This window comes from Giraffa tippelskirchi, chromosome 5 (assembly GCF_054371585.1).
Source record: "Giraffa tippelskirchi isolate mGirTip1 chromosome 5, T2T-mGirTip1v1.2.pri, whole genome shotgun sequence".
NCBI lineage: Eukaryota > Metazoa > Chordata > Mammalia > Artiodactyla > Giraffidae > Giraffa > Giraffa tippelskirchi.
The window spans coordinates 51,828,477-51,845,432 of NC_137279.1; positions in this window are offsets into that span (position 1 = coordinate 51,828,477).

Genomic DNA, 16,956 nt, shown 5'->3' on the forward strand with positions numbered 1-16,956 from the left:
GGCTAGTTCTTGGTGCCTGTGGCGGAGGCTACTGAGCCTGGACATTGAGACTGACAGAGTGAGCACTGCTCCCAGCTGGCTCTTGGATATTTTACTTCTTTCCTTGTGTCCACTGAACACCTACTATGTGCAGCACATTGAGCTGTGGCTTCAGGAAAGGGCAGAGGTGGTTATTGGTTGCTGAACCAATAACCTTTCCCAATCTCTTCCTTCCTTTCTGGTCTGGTAGGGCACCCCAAGACCCAACCTTGATTAAGGAGCCTGCAGGAAAAGTCACACACACACAAGGAAAATCTTCTAGGGAAAGATTTTCTCCGTGGAAAAAAGAGAAATGGGGTGTGATGTGATTGCCTGAGGATGTGTGGTTGGCCGCCATCTTGCCACTTTGAGGGAACCAGGCAGACACTAAGGATGGAAGAGTGGGAAAGTGGAAGGCAGTGAGTCCTTGATGACTTCATCACATTGAATTAACCAATTCTAGGCCTGGGGATATTCTTAGGCTTCTTGATGTGTAAGATAATCAATATCCTTGTTGTTTCAGTTATTTTGATTGGGATGTGATATTCTGTTTCTTACAGCCAAAAGCGTCCTAACTGATAAACACAGACAATAGAATCTTTCCCTTTAAGAGATTAGCATCCATGGGAGATGGGAAATGCACCCCTGAGACCTCTGTGAAGCCCTTACTGACTCACGTCATACTCATGGCATACTATGCATGCCATACCCATGCATCAGTTCAGTTCAGTAGTTCAGTCGTGTCCGACTCTTTGTGACCCCATGAACCACAGCACACCAGGCCTCCCTGTCCATCACCGACTCCCGGAGTTTACCCAAACTCATGTCCATTGAGTCAGTGATGCCATCTAACCATCTTATCCTCTGTCGTCCCCTTCTCCTCCTGCCTTCAATCTTCCCCAACATCAGGGTCTTTTCAAATGAGTCAGCTCCTTGCATCAGGTGGCCAAAATACTGGAGTTTCAGCTTCAGCATCAGTCCTTCCAATGAACACCCAGGACTGATTTCCTTTAGGATGGACAGGTTGGATCTCCTTGCAGTCCAAGGGACTCTCAAGAGTCTTCTCCAACACCACAGGTCAAAAGCATCAATTCTTCTGCACTCAGCTTTCTTCATAGTCCAACTCTCACATCCATACATGACTACTGGAAAAACCATAGCCTTGACTAGATGGAACTTTGCTGACAAAGTAATGTCTCTGTTTTTTAATATGCTGTCTAGGTTGGTCATAACTTTCCTTCCAAGGAGTGTCTTTTAATTTCATGGCTGCAATCACCATCTGCAGTGATTTTGGAGACCAGAAAAATAAAGTCAGCCACTGTTCCCACTGTTTCCCCATCTATTTGCCATGAAGTGATGGGACCAGATGCCATGTCTAAGCTTTCTGAATGTTGAGCTTTCAGCCAACTTTTTCACTCTCCTCTTTCAGTTTCATCAAGAGGCTCTTTAGTTCTTCTTCACTTTCTGCCATAAGGGTGGTGTCATCTGCATATCTGAGGTTATTGATATTTCTCCCAGCAATCTTGATTCCAGCCTGTGCTTCATCCAGCCCAGCATTTCTCATTATGTACTCTGCATACAAGTTAAATAAGCAGGGTGACAATATACAGCCTTGACGTACTCCTTTTCCTATTTGGAACCAGTCTGTTGTTCCATGTCCAGTTCTAACTGTTGCTTCCTGACCTGCATACAGGTTTCTCAAGAGGCAGGTCAGGTGGTCTGGTACTCCCATCTCTTTCAGAATTTTCCACAGTTTATTGTGATCCACACAGTCAAAGGCTTTGACATAGTCAATAAAGCAGAAATAGATGTTTTCAACTCTTTCACTTTTTCGATAATCCAGCAAATGTTGGCAATTTGATTTCTGGTTCCTCTGCCTTTTCTAAAACCAGCTTGAACATCTGGAAGTTCATGGTTCACGTATTGCTGAAGCCTGGCTTGGAGAATTTTGAGCATTACTTTTCTAGCGTGTGAGATGAGTGTAATTGTGAGGTAGTTTGAGCATTCTTTGGCATTGCCTTTCTTTAAGATTGGAATGAAAACTGACCTTTTCCAGTCCTGTGGCCACTGCTGAGTTTCCCAAATTTGCTGACATATTGAGTGCAGCACTTTCACAGCATCATCTGTTAGGGTTTGCTGGGTCTTATTTTATAAAAAAAGATACTTTCATAGAAACAATGTGTTACACAAGTAATAATTCTCCCGTGACTTCATAACTGCTTCTAAGATACTTTGCCTGAACTAATAAGTGGTATTCAGCTCACAATACCTCTTAATATGTAGAGCTTCTTTCCTCTGTTTTGACAAGGGGTAAACATCTGAAAATCCCTATTATTCGAATGAAGTGTTTCGTAAACAAGGTATCCTTTACCAAATAAGTATTACTTTATCTCCTTTAATTTCAGATTTTGGAAATAAGTGTCCTAAAGAGAAGGGTTTCACCTGAATATCAGGCTATATGATCACATCTATTATTTCCAAAGACCAGACTTGGGATGTTCATACCTTCATTATTCCAAGTGTTAGTGTATCCTAATTGTTCTATGTGTGATGTTAAAATGTGATGTTAAAATGGTGCTTGTGGATGAAGCTTGTGGACCATACATGCATCATTCAAAGGAGTGGGGAGACTGCAGGATTTACTGTGGAGTTTTCCAAAATTTAGTAACATGAGTCTCAAACCCTTCATTCTTAGTAAAGTCTTCAAAGAGTGGTGGTGGGAAATTAGGAAGTGGATTTCAAGAAAGAGAGCTCCTGCTGAGCCAGAGGCAGGAGTCATTCATTGCCCCCCCCCCCCACTGCCCCTGTTGCCCTCCTCCCCCTATCCCCTGCCCTGACTCTAGCTCTCTCCTTTTGAGCTCTCCTCTTTAGAAGTCTAGAGGCCAGTTCTCAGACTTACTTGTTTGGTGAGTGGTTTAATTCTGCGAATGAGATGCCCTGGAGCTAGATTTGAAAGCCAAAGTAGCAGTCAGAGCTGTTCTTTCTCCTCCAGCATGGCAGAAGTAGTGGGTGCTCTGGCCAATTTGAGTTTTCCGAGTGGATTCTCTGTTTTCCAGTCAGTGTCCTGCCTCAGGGCTGATGGGAAGCTGTGAACATCAGCAGTGGTTTCTGCAGTTTTCAGACTCCAGGTAGCACAACAACTTCATGATGTTTAGGATCACTGCCGTGGTGATAAACCTGAAATTCTGTGATGGACTGGAGAGGCACTCCTCAATCTCTCTCTTCTAGCCTTTCCAAGAATTTGACTGACACCTGATTTCTGCAAAGTTGGCCAACTGGAAATTTACAGGGGACTTTCCACTAGACTTCTCCCACTTCTGACACCAATTGCAAGTTCAAGAGCTTGCAAAAGATCTTCAATTCTGATAATTCACTAGAAATACTCACAGAATGCACTAACATTGTTATATTCACAATTATGGTTTAATATAGGAAGAAGGTATAGATCAAGATCAGCCAAGGGGAGAAAAGCATACAGCAGAGCCCAGGAATTTTCCAAGTGTGGAACTTTTCTTCTCCCTGTGGAGTCAGGATGCTTTAGTCTCTTGGCATGTGTGACAACACACACAGAGTACTGCCAACGAGGGAAACTTACACTCTTTCACCTTTCTGATGAAAAGAATGAGTGGTTTCTATTTTCTTGTCTGAATCATGACTGATACAGGGATATGGAAGATATATCCTCCTTCACCTCAACTTCAGATGAAAGAGTTTTAAATATAATCACCCAGCTTGATATGGATCCCCTTCAGATTGGAGGGTACAGTAGTCCATGATCTGAGTCCTCCTGGAAAATATAAAAGGCAAGAGATAGCAGCTTTCTGAGGAGAGGAGCAAGGCTGGGAAGTCTCTGCCACCCCAGGATTGACCTGCACTCCTGGCATCCGCCAGGTCAAAGGGTGCAGAGTGATGCCCATGGACCACTTTTGATCATGTGTGAGAGAGGGCTAGTGTGGGCCATCTTAGGACCTGTCCTAGAGGGTCATCTGGAAGGACAAACAGAACCAGCCAAAAGAAGCTGGAGGGAGTGCTGACTGCTTAGGGGCTGAGGAAAGAGTAAGGAACCAACAGGAATGAAGGTTCTTTGACACAGGTCAGGGAAACTGTGGGCAAGAGAGCCCCAGCTTAGAGGGTGTCTCCAGATGTGCCCTCATAAATGCACTTGAGACAAGAATCTTCCTTCACTTAAGAGGGAGTTGTGCCAGATCACCCAGCAGTGCCAGTCGAGGGAGAACTTTCTGTTCTCCACCTCCTGTTTCTCTACACTCCATCAGCCCAGTTCCAGTCCAGTTCTGAAGCTGGATAGAAGGAGTAGAATCCTATGGTTGGAGGGGCTGGAGAAGATGGTGACCACATGCACCTGCCCAGCCTCACTGCCCCCAAGGCATGGGATCCAGGAGTGGAGGGAGGGTTCTCCAGCATGGATCAAGAGTGGAGTCTTGACTAGTCCTCAGGGCTGGCATTTTAATTATTAATATTAATCCAAGACTTGTGATTGTGAGGACCAGAGAACTGTTATATTACACAGGAGTGGTCAGAAGAGCCATGGAGCTGCCATCTTTTCATCCTGGGGCAGGGAAAATGGGCTTCCAGGAATATGGTTTAAAGGAAATTGGGAGGTAAAACTAGAGTTGTTGACTCAAAGTAATAGTTACACAGATTTGCTCTCTCCTCTTGGTGGTTTCTTGACTGTGGCTGGTGTGTGTGTGTGTTTTATTTGCAAACCCCTATAAGTTGTGCCTGGTACCTTACTTTCAATAAGTGACTGGGGGACGAGTGTCAGTTTCTTTGGGTTGCAAGGTACTATATCAACTATCAGCAATTGCCAAGGTGACTCTGCTTAACAAGCTATCCCAAGCTTAGTGGCCCCAAACAAAGAATATTTGTTCCTTGATTATGGGAGGGTTCAGTTGATCTCAGTTGAGTTTATCTGGGCTTGACTGCAGATTTTGAGGTGGGTCCAGGTCTGCTTTGTGTGTCTCTCCTCTTTTTTGGAGCAGGGGCCACCCTGGGTGTGTACTTCTCATGGTGAGAGGCAGGTGTGCAAGAAGACAAGCCCAGCTGCTCCCATTGGCCAAAGTGAGTAACGTGGGTGAAAGTCAAGTGGCAGTGAGGTGCACTCGGGCTGACCTTGAAGTCAATATGCTGAGAAGGGAGTGAGAGATTAGGGTCAGTAATTCAATTGGCTGCAGCTACAAGTACAATTTTAGTCCACACCTAATCAAAGATAAGGGATGGCCTCGAGTCACTCACTTTGCGAACTGATGTCTCAGGTGCAAGAGGGGGTGCTAAGGCCACTTCTGGGAAGTCAAGTCATTGGGGATACTTGGCCTGGCCTTGGGAACTCTGCGTGCTCAGCCTCACTCTGCTGAAGTCACAGAATTCTCTGGGTTGAGACTCTTGACTTCAAAAGAGGGCCTTGGCCCCTTCAGCTGAAACTAGCGCTGGTCAGTCCCAGGGGTGGGGATGACCCCTGTGCCCTGGGTAGGATCCATGCTTGGTGTAATGCTGTGCTGTAGCCATCTTGAAATACTGAATTGTATTTTTGGACAAGGAGCCCTATGTTTTCATTTTGCACTGGGCCTCGCAATTCCTTTAGCAGGACCCGCCCATGGGGATGCAGGTTTCCTGAAGATTTACTGATGTAATTCCAGGTTTGGAGGGACTGCAGCTCACTCGCCGCTCATTCTTTCAGCAATAATAGCAAAGATTATGGCCACCATTTACCCAGTGTCCTGTAGCACCAGACGCTATGCTAATAAAGGTTTTACAAACATCATTCCAAGCCTTACATCAGCCTTGCAAGTTTTTCACGAGACCAAATGTCATTGTATTGAATAACATATAATTCATCCAAGATCACATAGCCAGCTCTTGAATCTAACTTCATTTCTCTCCTGTGCCTTTCTGTTAAATAATTTTGCTGTTTTGTCGCACAAGCTGAATAGAGATCTGGGGATCCAGGGTACAGCTCTAGCTCTCAAAGAGTTAAACATCTTACTCACGATACTTGCAAACACATAGCACTTGTGTGTCAGACAATGTTCTAAGCAATTTATACATATATTAATTCATTTAATTCATACAAAAGCAATCCATTGTTTTTGGCCTCATTTTATAGCGGGAGGAGCTTCTCTGGTGGTTCAGATGGTAAAGAATCCGCCTGCCAATGCAGGGGACTGGGTTCAACCTCTGGGTTGGGAAGATCTCCTGGAGAAGGGAATGGCTACCCACTCACTCCAGTATTCTTGCCTGGAAAAGTACAGAGGAGCCTGGTGGGCTGCAGTCCATGAGGTCACAATGAGTTGGGCATGACTTAGTGATTAACACTTCCACTTTCACTTTATAGGGGAGAACACTGAAGTATAGCGGAGGTGAGTTCCTCACCCACAGTCACCTGGCTGGAAGACGGCAGGGCCAGGCTTCAGGCTTAATCACTTGCTATACCACCTCTCACCTTGTCGCAGCCAGGCTCATCTCGGCTTTGGTGATGAACAGAGAAACATAAGTGAACTATCTCTACCCTGTATCAGGTTTTGTGGATACAGCTGTGGGAGTGGAAGGGAGACAGGCTGGAACCTGAGACCTGGGACCCTTTCCCACAGTCCTTGCACCTAGACAAACCTCTCCTCCAGCAACAGAATACGAAGAAACTACAAGGGACTGAAAATAACTGCATGGATGCTCAGTTGGGAAAACTATAAGCAGTAAGATACAAAAAGGCCACAAACCAGCTGCCACTTCTGAGCTGCCAAGAGCAAAAGCGGGGGACTGTGCATGATCCTTGCATTCTGCACCACTATGGGGATGGGCAGACCATCCCCCTGCCCAACCCTGTGCCTGCTGTTACCCCATTTAAGGAACCAGCTGGCATGCCCCCCTCATCCCCCAGGGAGTGGGCAAGGGCAGCTGTTACTAGTTTTCATTCCCTCCTGCTGTAGCAAGAGTCCCAGTAAAGCCTTGCCTGAATTTCTCTTTTGGACTCTTATCAATTCCTATTGACTGAAGAGTCCCAGGACCCAGGTCAGTAACAGAAGGGAGATGGGAGGCAGATGAGCCGGGAGGTTGGGACTCCGATGTGACGTGATAAGGTGCTGAGGTAAGGGGGTGGCCATGGGACACGGACATGAGGAAGCAGACTCTGCACACACAGCTAGAGGGAAGCTACCCCATGACGGGGATTCAGAGCTGTCTGCTCCAAAGCATGCTGACTGCTTGTTCTGTGCTTGGATCTCGGGGCTTTATTTTTTCATCTCTCTTCTCAGCATACGCTCTGACCAGGCTGCTCCCTTTTGAAGAAAAGTCTTTCCATCCACCCATCCTGAGTCCTTTGGTGCCATTTGTGCCTCCCAAGTAAAGCCAGACCTGAAGAAAGGCTTAGCCAGGCAGAGCCTGTCCAGGCCTGCCAGAGACTGTGGCACTTTGTTGGGGGACTGTATGTGCTTGTCACTGCAGTCCTGTTCAGCCCCACACAGAACTCACCTCACACCAGGGACCCTGCCTGCAGAGTGAGGTTCATTTGAACAGTAACTAGCAGAGGCATGCTGGGGAGCTGTAGCTTATGAAACCATCTCCCACATTCCAAATGGCAGTGTCTGTGGTTCTGGGCTGGTTTTGCTGCCTTTGATCACCGTGCAGATAACTGAGGACTGATGGGTGATCTTTACTAGTATTTAGGCAAGGACGGTCTACTGCGTGTGTGAAACCAAACTTGGATGGAGGAGAGCCTGCCGGGTGAGTGAGAGCAGGTGACGGAGAGAGGGACAGAAAGGGATGAGCAGGGCAGAGAAGATGGGTGGAGAGTGGGGAGATGGCGAGGACAGGGAACAGGCTACCGCTCCCTGAAGAGTTTGGGGGCTGGACTGTGATGTCCAGAGGACCGGTGGGGTCCTCTTCAAAAGGGCTTTTTGAAGAGAAAAATTACACCCTGGTGGCTCAGTGGAAAAGAACCCGCTTGCCAATGCAGAAGATGCATATTCGATCCCTGTGTTGGGAAGATTCCCTGGAGAAGGAAATGGTAACCCACTCCAGTATTCTTGCGTGGAGAATCCCATGGAAAGAGGAACCTAGCGGGCTGCAGTCTATGGGGTCACAAAAGAGTCGGACGCAACTTAGCAACTAAGCAACAACATCCCGTGGTGAATGCCTAGAGCAGTTCTGTGTTGCTGTGCGGCTCCAGGGGCTTCACAGATGGCGCTAGCAGTAAAGAACCCGGCTGCCAATGCAGGAGACACAGGTTCAATCCCTGGGTTGGGAAGATCCCCTGGAGGAGGCTATGGCAAACCACTCTACTGTTCTTGCCTGGTCCATGGACAGGGGAGCCTGGCGGGCTGCAGTCCATAGGGTTGCCAAGAGTTGAATATGACTGAAGCGACTTAGCACGCCCATGTGACCCCAAGACGGAGCCCCAAGACCCAGAGAGACTGCTGGCTGGGGTTTCAAACAGGGCTGGGAGCTGACCCTCCAGGATGGGCAAGGGCCCTCCCTTCCCCCAAATCTCTGAATGCCTGTGGTCCTGGGTGCCATCTCCAGACACCTTCATTCTGAGAAAGGGTGCTCGACGTCACATGAGACAGAGACGCGACTTTTCCCTGCCTTCAGTGCAGGTCCCCATGTCTCCTGACGCCCAAGAGCTGTGCCTCTCCTCACAGGTGCCTCTCAGCCTGGGGTGTGGGGTGGAGCCAGCAGAGAGAGGAAGGGCTGCTGCTGCTAAGTTACTTCAGTCGTGTCCGACTCTGTGCGACCCCACAGACGGCAGCCCACCAGCCTCCCCCGTCCCTGGGATTCTCCAGGCAAGAACACTGGAGTGGGTTGCCATTTCCTTCTCCAATGCATGCAAGTGAAAAGTGAAAGTGAAGTCTCTCAGTCATGTCCGACCCTTAGCGAACCCATGGACTGCAGCCTACCAGGCTCCTCTGTCCATAGGATTTTCCAGGCAAGAGTACTGGAGTGGGTTGCCATTTCCTTCTCCAGAGAGGAAGGGCAGAGGGATGTAATTGAAGCCGTTTCCCCTCTTCTTCTGTATCTTTTTTCCCCTTTGAATAAAGATTGAGGCAAAGTCAATTAAATGCAAAAGTCAGTATGCTTGGGTTGAGAAATTAAACAGAAAATCAGACTGTGCAAGCATTACGGTTCTTACAGGAATGTTAATTAAACTTAATGGTGGAGTTTGGGCAGGGTCGTGGTTCTGATCATTTGGAAGCTTGCAAGAGAACTGTATTCATAATGCAATTTTCATCATTTCATATTGAAGGCATTCCTAATACAGTTTACGAGCCTCCTTGCTCAGGTCGCTATCATAAATGAGCAGTTATTCCCAAAGGATATTATCTGGGACAATAAGTGGATAAAAGTATTGAATTTATTAACATCTAAATTAAACAGTCTGAAAAATGGAGTTGTAATTAGTCAGCTCACAAACATTTACCCCCAATGATAAGGTAACAGACTCTTTAGCAACAGCCAGCAATGGGAGACATATTATTTTTTAAAACAATAATAATATTTCCATAGCAGCTCCTATCTGAGAAGTTCAAAGCCATCCCCACAACGTTAATCACTTAAAGACTTTCTGAAATGGAAGCAGATAATTACTGTGTTTTCTTGGGCTTTCTAATGTGGAAATAAGGCTGAGAGGGTAGGGTGAGTGCCTTTACCCAAGGTTGTGGTGGTGTCAGTACACACTGCTGTATTTAAAGTGGATAAGCAACAAGGACCTACTGTATAGAACAGGGCACTCTGCTCAGTGTTATGTGGCAGCCTGGATGGGAGGGGAGCTTGGGGGAGAATGAATACATGTATATGTACGGCTGAGTCCCTTCGCTGTTCACCTGAAACTATCACCACATTGTTAATGGACTATACCCCAGTACAAAATAAAAGGTAAAAAACAAAGATCAGGAAGATCATGAGATGGGTGTGGCTTTCTTAGTTTGCTCCTTCACTGACCTCGTGCCCTCTGACTTTCCTGTTCCTGCTGTGTGCTTTGAGGGCTTCCCTGGTAGCTCAGCTGGTAAAGAATCCGCCTGCAATGCAAAAGACCCCAGTTCGATTCCTGGATTGGGAAGATCCCCTGGAGAAGGGATGGGCTACCCAGTCCATCCAGTCTCCTTCCCATCCACCCACTCTGTCCACCATCCTGTTCAGAAGCCCTTAGCACAGCCCTGTCTTCACACCTGGGCCCTCTTAGGTCTTCACCAGCATCCCAGGACCTGTACCCTGGACCTCAGCTTCTCCAGGTGCCACAGCACCAGGTGAGAGGCATGATCCTCCTAGAGCCTTCCTGGAGCCATCGGACTGGCCCTGCATCCTCCCATCACAGGCTGCTGGGAGGCTCAGTCTCTAGCCATCTCTGGTAGGAACTCTTCACAGAGCCATTCCCTTCTGCTCCTGTCTGGTTCATTGACTGTGCACTCTGACCTCTCATCTCCTGGGCTGTCCTCCTCAGGCCTAGTCCTTCCCCGAAGGGCATGGGGGTGTTCCCTCCCCTCTCCTGAGTTCTACTTGGAGCTAGAGGAGGCTTGCTTGGGCTTCCCAGGTGGCGCTAGTGGCCAAGAACCCGCCTGCCAATACAGCAGTCATAAGAGACAGAGGTTTGATTCCTGGATCAGGAAGATCTCCTGGAGAAGGGCAGGACAACCCTCTCCAGTATTCTTGCCTGGAGAATCCCATGGAGAGAGGAGCCTGGTGGGCTATAGTCCACAGGGTCACAAAGAGTTGGACACAACTGAAGCAACTTAACACTGAGGCGGCTCGCTGACCATCAGGCAGACTGGAGCTGTGAGAGGCCTCACTGTCCTGTCCTGTCTGCTATGGAGCTGACTGGCAAAATCATCACACCAGGCCCTAAACCATTGACACATGCCACCGGAGCCCAGCCAGTGCTGGGAAGTCAGTGTCGCACTTTTGCTGGAAGAATGATGCAGGAAGCTGTACTCTGTAGAGATACAGGTCACAGAACATCTTCGTATTCGACACCTCACCTCACTGGCACCAGTCTCTGTAAGGGAGGGACAGGCAGGTGAGACTAGTTCCATTTTACACATAGGGAAGGAAAGTAGTATTTTTTGAGTAAGATTGTTTTGGGCAAGTTATATATGCTATCCTATTATTTAATATGTTAGGTAAGGTTTTTTTCCGTGTTATTTATTTATTTATTTTTAAAGAAAACTGATGCTCAGAAAGGTTAAGGAATTCAACCAAGGTCACACAGCTAGTAAATGAAAAAGTCAAGATTTGAACCTAGACACTTTTCCTTCCACCAGAGCTCTTCCTGTTTGCACGGCTGGTCGTGTAACCTTAGAAAGCCCAAAGGAGTCTCTCAGAGTATACAGGCAACAGAACAGAGACAGAAGGCCCGATGCCTTGCTGGACAGCCCAGCCTTCTGTACACCCTACGCTCCACTGCAGTGAGGTCAGGACCCACAATATCGCTGACAGTCACCTTGAAATCCAGTCAAGGCAGGGTGGGGTGGGGTAGGCCAGGTGCAACTTGGAGAGAGGATTCTTTAATTCCGCCCTGTTCTGGATGGTGACTCTGGTCCCTGGAGGAAGAAGAAGAGGTCCCCTGTCCTTCTGTCTGTGCAGGTACAGAAGGACTGAGCTTCCTGGGGGCTGGCTTAGCCTTTATCACATGTCATCAACTCCCTGCGGTGGAAGTAATCACGCTCCTGCTCTGTTTGCTGTGAACTAATTAACTCTCCTCCTCCAAGCCATTCCCAGAGCCCTTATCATCTGAAGAGCTACAGCTCCAGGGTGGCTGCTGTGCCAACCTGGGAGGAAGTGGGAGGAGGTGACTCGGGGAGCAATCTCAATGATTCTGAGTCTGGGGGGTGCTGGGGCCCAAACCGTTCACAGCCACTCACCTCTGTTTTGGAGATGGACCCCATTCGAGAAGGGGATGGAAATGATTTTCTGTTTTTGTTGATTGCACCCGCTTTCTTAGTGCCCATTTATTTTCATTCATTTACTTGCTGTGAGAACTTGCTGCATCACTTAGCTTTTTATCAGTTTCCTTATCTTCAAAACAGCTACTTCATAGGGTTGTTGTGGGGTTAAGTGGAATAACGTGTTTATATCATTTAGGCAATGCCTGACACATAGATCGTGCTCAATGAGAGTCAGCTATCCCTGACATTATTATCGTCGGTATTATTTACAGCCTCCCTGAACATTTTCTCAGCTGTCAGATGTGCATGAATACACTCAGGGATGTGAGAGCGAATATGAACAAAGTACTTAGAACTGCATTTGTCCAGAGTTGAGTAAAGTCAGCCTTCCTATCTGCAGATTCCCTGTCTGCAGATTCAGCTAACAGCAGATGGAAAATACTTGGAAAGAAAAAAAATCCAGGAAGTTCCCCAAAGCAAAACTTGAATTTGCTGCTTGGAGCTTCTATTTACCTATCATCTACATTGTATTAGATATTGTAAAGGGCTTCTCTGGTGAATCAATGGTAAAGAATTCACCTGCAGTGTGGAAGATGTGTGTTTGATCCCTGGGCCTGGGAAGAGCCCCTGGGGAAGGAAATGGCAACCCACTCCAGTATTCTTGCCTGGGAAATCCCATGGACAGAGGAGCCTGGCAGGCTACAGTCCGTGGGGCCATAAAGAAATTGGACATGACTTAGCATCCAGACGACCAAGAACCAAGTTATTGTAAGTAATCTAGAGATGATGTAAAGTATGCGGGAAGACGAGTGTAGATTATATGCAAATACTACACCATTTTATATAAGGGGCTTGGATATCCATGGATTTAGGTATCCGTCCTGGAAACAATCCCCTGAGGATACCGAGGGATGACAGATAGACACAGCACCCTGGTGAGCTGCCTGTGATGAGTGATGGAGGAGAAAGGAAAGGGAATTCAGGTTCTCATTCATTCATTCATTCACTTAGTCATTCATTCGAAAACTAATTGCTGAAGACCAGTATGTTTCAATCTCTCTAGAGTCCCCTGGGCTAGCCAGTGTCTCTCAAGAGGTTCCAGGCATGAGAAACAGCTGGAGCCTGAATTTGCCAATGGAAGGGAGTAGGTAGGCAGGAAATCTAGTTTAGGGACTTACAACATTTCCATCCTCCTCTTCAGGGACCTGGATCCCTCCCACACCCCTTGATTTACTTTCTTTCCACCCAGAACGGAGCCACGGCAGACTTTTCATGTAAGAGAGTGATATGATGACCCGTTATATTCTACCTGAGTATCAATCTGTGGGTCGAGACAGGATCATGGGAGCAGGGTGATGGGAAAGGGGGGTGATCTGGGGACAAATGCAATGCTAAGAGGACAGGGGTCTAAGGGTCTCCCACCCCAGGCCTTCCCTCAGCTTCCCCACAGTTTCCTCCCCTTTTTGCCTACCAAATACTTTCCTTTCCATCTAATTCTCCTCCCCCTCTTGTGATGACTTCTTGGGCTTGCCTTGCCCATACTTGATCTTTCCTTTCTTTGGAATGCTATTTCAGCAGGACTCAGAACACTATTCTCTAAGGCAATAGCTTTGAGCGGTTCAGTGTCTACCTGATCTTATTTTCCTAACTAGGTTATAAGCTCCTCATGGGCAGGATCGTGTTCTAAATCCCTTGGTACACTCACAGCATCGACCCCTGGAAAAATCACCGAGTCTTCTGGAATCTCATCTTTATTCCACTGCCCACCGCAGGCACCTGGTTATCCAGCCCCGTGAGCCCAAACAAGCTGGGATACCGTCCCTTCTCCGTCCCAGATCATTCTTGTTCTTCCTGTAGTTGAAACAGAAATGTACTGTCCAGCCTTCAAGACTGAACACCAGTGTCACATGGTCATTTCAGAGGATGCCCCAGACAGAGTTAATTCATGTTGCTCCCACATCACATCTTTTGTTCTTAAAACACTTCTAGGCTTGTTGGAAGAGTGCAGGCTGCTACAAAGCCTCACATGCCAGGCTCAGTGGGTCTTCTGGAAGCATCAGTCTCAGGGACCCCCAGCACCCACCCTGCTCTTGCACAGAACCTTGCAAAAGTCCTTTTATAGCTCTTGCCTCTTGTTTTACTATTTCTGTCAAGCCTTCACCTTACAGAGATGCTGCAAAGACAAATGAGATAATATGTAAGGGTGCCTTAAACTCCAGAAGATGGACTACATTATTATGGCTGTAAAACTCTCTACTGGGGAAATCAAACTTGTTGATGGTGACTAGGGAAGGGAGGGAGGGAGAGACAGAAGTAGAGAGAAAGAGAGACAGAGACAGAGAGACACAGGGAGAAGGAGACAGAGAGAAAACACACAGACTAGCATGTAGCCTGGGCTGAGAGGCTGGGAGGGAGGTCTGCTTGGCCTCTACAAAGCAGCAAAGTGTTATGTTTACTGAAAAAACACCCACGTTTAAATTTGGTTTCTGCTATCTGCTCACAGAAGATTCATCCCCATCTCAGGGGAACAGTGTATTTTAGTGAGTTAAGAGCTTTGAATTCAGCCAGACGTGCCCCTGACTTACTAACTGCGGTCAAGGGTCTCCCCACGTGTGGGTTTCCTCCAGCCTCCGTGGTGGTTTGAGGATGACGGGAGCGTGTGCAGCCCTCACAGGTGCATGACAACCGCCTCGCGCCTCATCCCTCCCACAGCCGCCTCCCCACCCCGCCCTGCACTGTCTCGAGGAGTCAGGCTAAAGTCTGCAGTTTCAGAAGGAGAGACCACATTCTTCCCCCTGGTCCTGAAAGTCACACACCAGGACCCCGGGGAAAGGAAGATACACAACAGGAGCTGGGAGGAGGGTTTGAGGAGGTCAGGGTGTGACCATTCTCTCTTCTTGGCCCAAGGGCCCAAGAGAACCACCTGAGAGATTGATGCGCGAGCAATGACAGAGAGAGAGAGAAAAAGCAGGGCCCAGGATGTGAGCCAGGGCAGGTGGCTTCCTGTCTCCAGATGGGTCCATTGCTATCCTTTGGACATCCTGGCCAGAACATCACTTGAAATTCCCCTTGGGATGCAGTTAAGTACGGGTGTAAGTAGCCGAGGCCTCGTGCAGGACGGCTTGGAGGATACATCCTGTGCTCCAGCTGTGTGGGCTGGTGTTTATCTGAAGAAGTGGCCCTGGTCTCTCTGGAAACCACATGCCGCAGAAACAAAGCACACTGCCTGGCATCATTGGCTGCCACCCTCTGTCCCTCTCTCACAGGTTGGGGGCAATGAAGGGCCTATATAATTCCCTTCATTATATAGGCAATTTGTCTACCCCCTCCCCAAGAGATATTTCATTTTCTCATAGAGTCAGCGGAGAAGGCAATGGCACCCCACTCCAGTACTCTTGCCTGGGAAACCCCATGGACGAAGGAGCCTGGTTGGCAGCCCATGGGGTCGCGAAGAGTCAGACACGACTGAGCGACTTCACTTTCACTTTTCACTTTCATGCACTGGAGAAGGAAATGGCAACCCACTACAATATTCTTGCCTGGAGAATCCCAGGGACCAAGGAGCCTGGTGGGCTGCCGTCTATGGGGTCGCACAGAGTCGGACACGACTACAGCGATTTAGCAGCAGCAGCAGCAGCATAGAGTCAGTCTTAGCAATTACTTATTTGGTGAATTCTTAAGGGGGCAACTAAGTGGACCATCAAGGCCTTGGGGAGGAGAGTCTGTCTTCCTTGTAGTTTGTAATCAATCAGCAGGACCCCAGACAAATCAACAGCGGGGAGTGAAGAGAATGTAAGAGGCTTCCCCTGACCTGGGAGCCTACTCCTTGGCCCCCTCAAGCCCCTTCTAATATTCTCCCCAACTCCTTCAACACTCAGGGAAGGTTGCCTCCTCCAGGAAGACTTCCTGGATAATCCTGCCACCCCCCACCCTGAATGGGTCCCTCACCTGATTCCCTACCACACAAGACTGTACCTGTGCATTTCCTGGTGCACACCTGGAGATTCTTGTTGGTTGATTGACTGTCAGAGCCCGCCTGGGATGGACCTACCCATGGATGCCACACTCAGTGGTCCTTGTAGAAAATCAGGAAGCTGAGCACCACAGGTCCTTTCCTTTTTATCCCCTCAACCCCCTACATCTGCCTTGTTTCATCTGAAACGTGTAGGGTGAGAAAGGGTTTCCGCACATTCTCCGGGAGCACTGGGCTGAGGGCTCCCTTCCCTGCTTGTTCCTCTTTCTGGGCCCATCTTTCCTTCCTACTCCCCCTCCCCACACTGCACGCCCCTGGGAAGTCTGGCCTGGCCAGCATCTGATTCAGGTGTTCCCTCTTGAGGCCTTTGGGAGCTTAGGACCAGATCCCTTCAGCCTTTTCAACACAGTGAGCATCAGAGCTACCTTTGTCTTTGGCTTATTGTATTGTTTTTTTTTTTTTTTTCAATTGTACTAAAATGTACACAACTAAAATATACCATCTTCGCCATTTTTAAGGGTACAGTTCAGTGGCATTAAGTACATTCACATTGTGTAACATCACCACCATCCAACCACAGAACTCTTTCCATTTCCTAAATTAAAACCCCGAATCCCCCAAAATAACACCTCACTCCCCCTCCTCCAACCCCTCAAACACTGTTCTACTTTCTGTCTCTAGGAACTTAGCAGTTGACTGTTTTAATGGCACAAACCCCCTTAAGTGTGGTACCTGGAGTGGGCACCAACCAACTTGAACCTGGAGACTTCTGTGCCCCGTTGTGCTCTCCTTGAGATGTAAGCTTAATTTGACACGTCCCCCGGTGGCTCAGACACTAAAGAATCCCCCTGCAATGCGGGAGACCTGGGTTTGATCCCTGGTTGGAAAGATCCCCTGGGGAAGGGCATTCTCCAGTATTCTTGCCTGGAGAATCCCCATGGACAGAGGAGCCTAGCAGGCTACAGTCCATGGGGTCGCAAAGTCAGACACGACTAAGCGACTAAGCATGCACACTCCTCTTGTGGGTGACCGAGCCCAAAGCTGAACCCAGGTTATTTGACTCTAAACTCATACTCA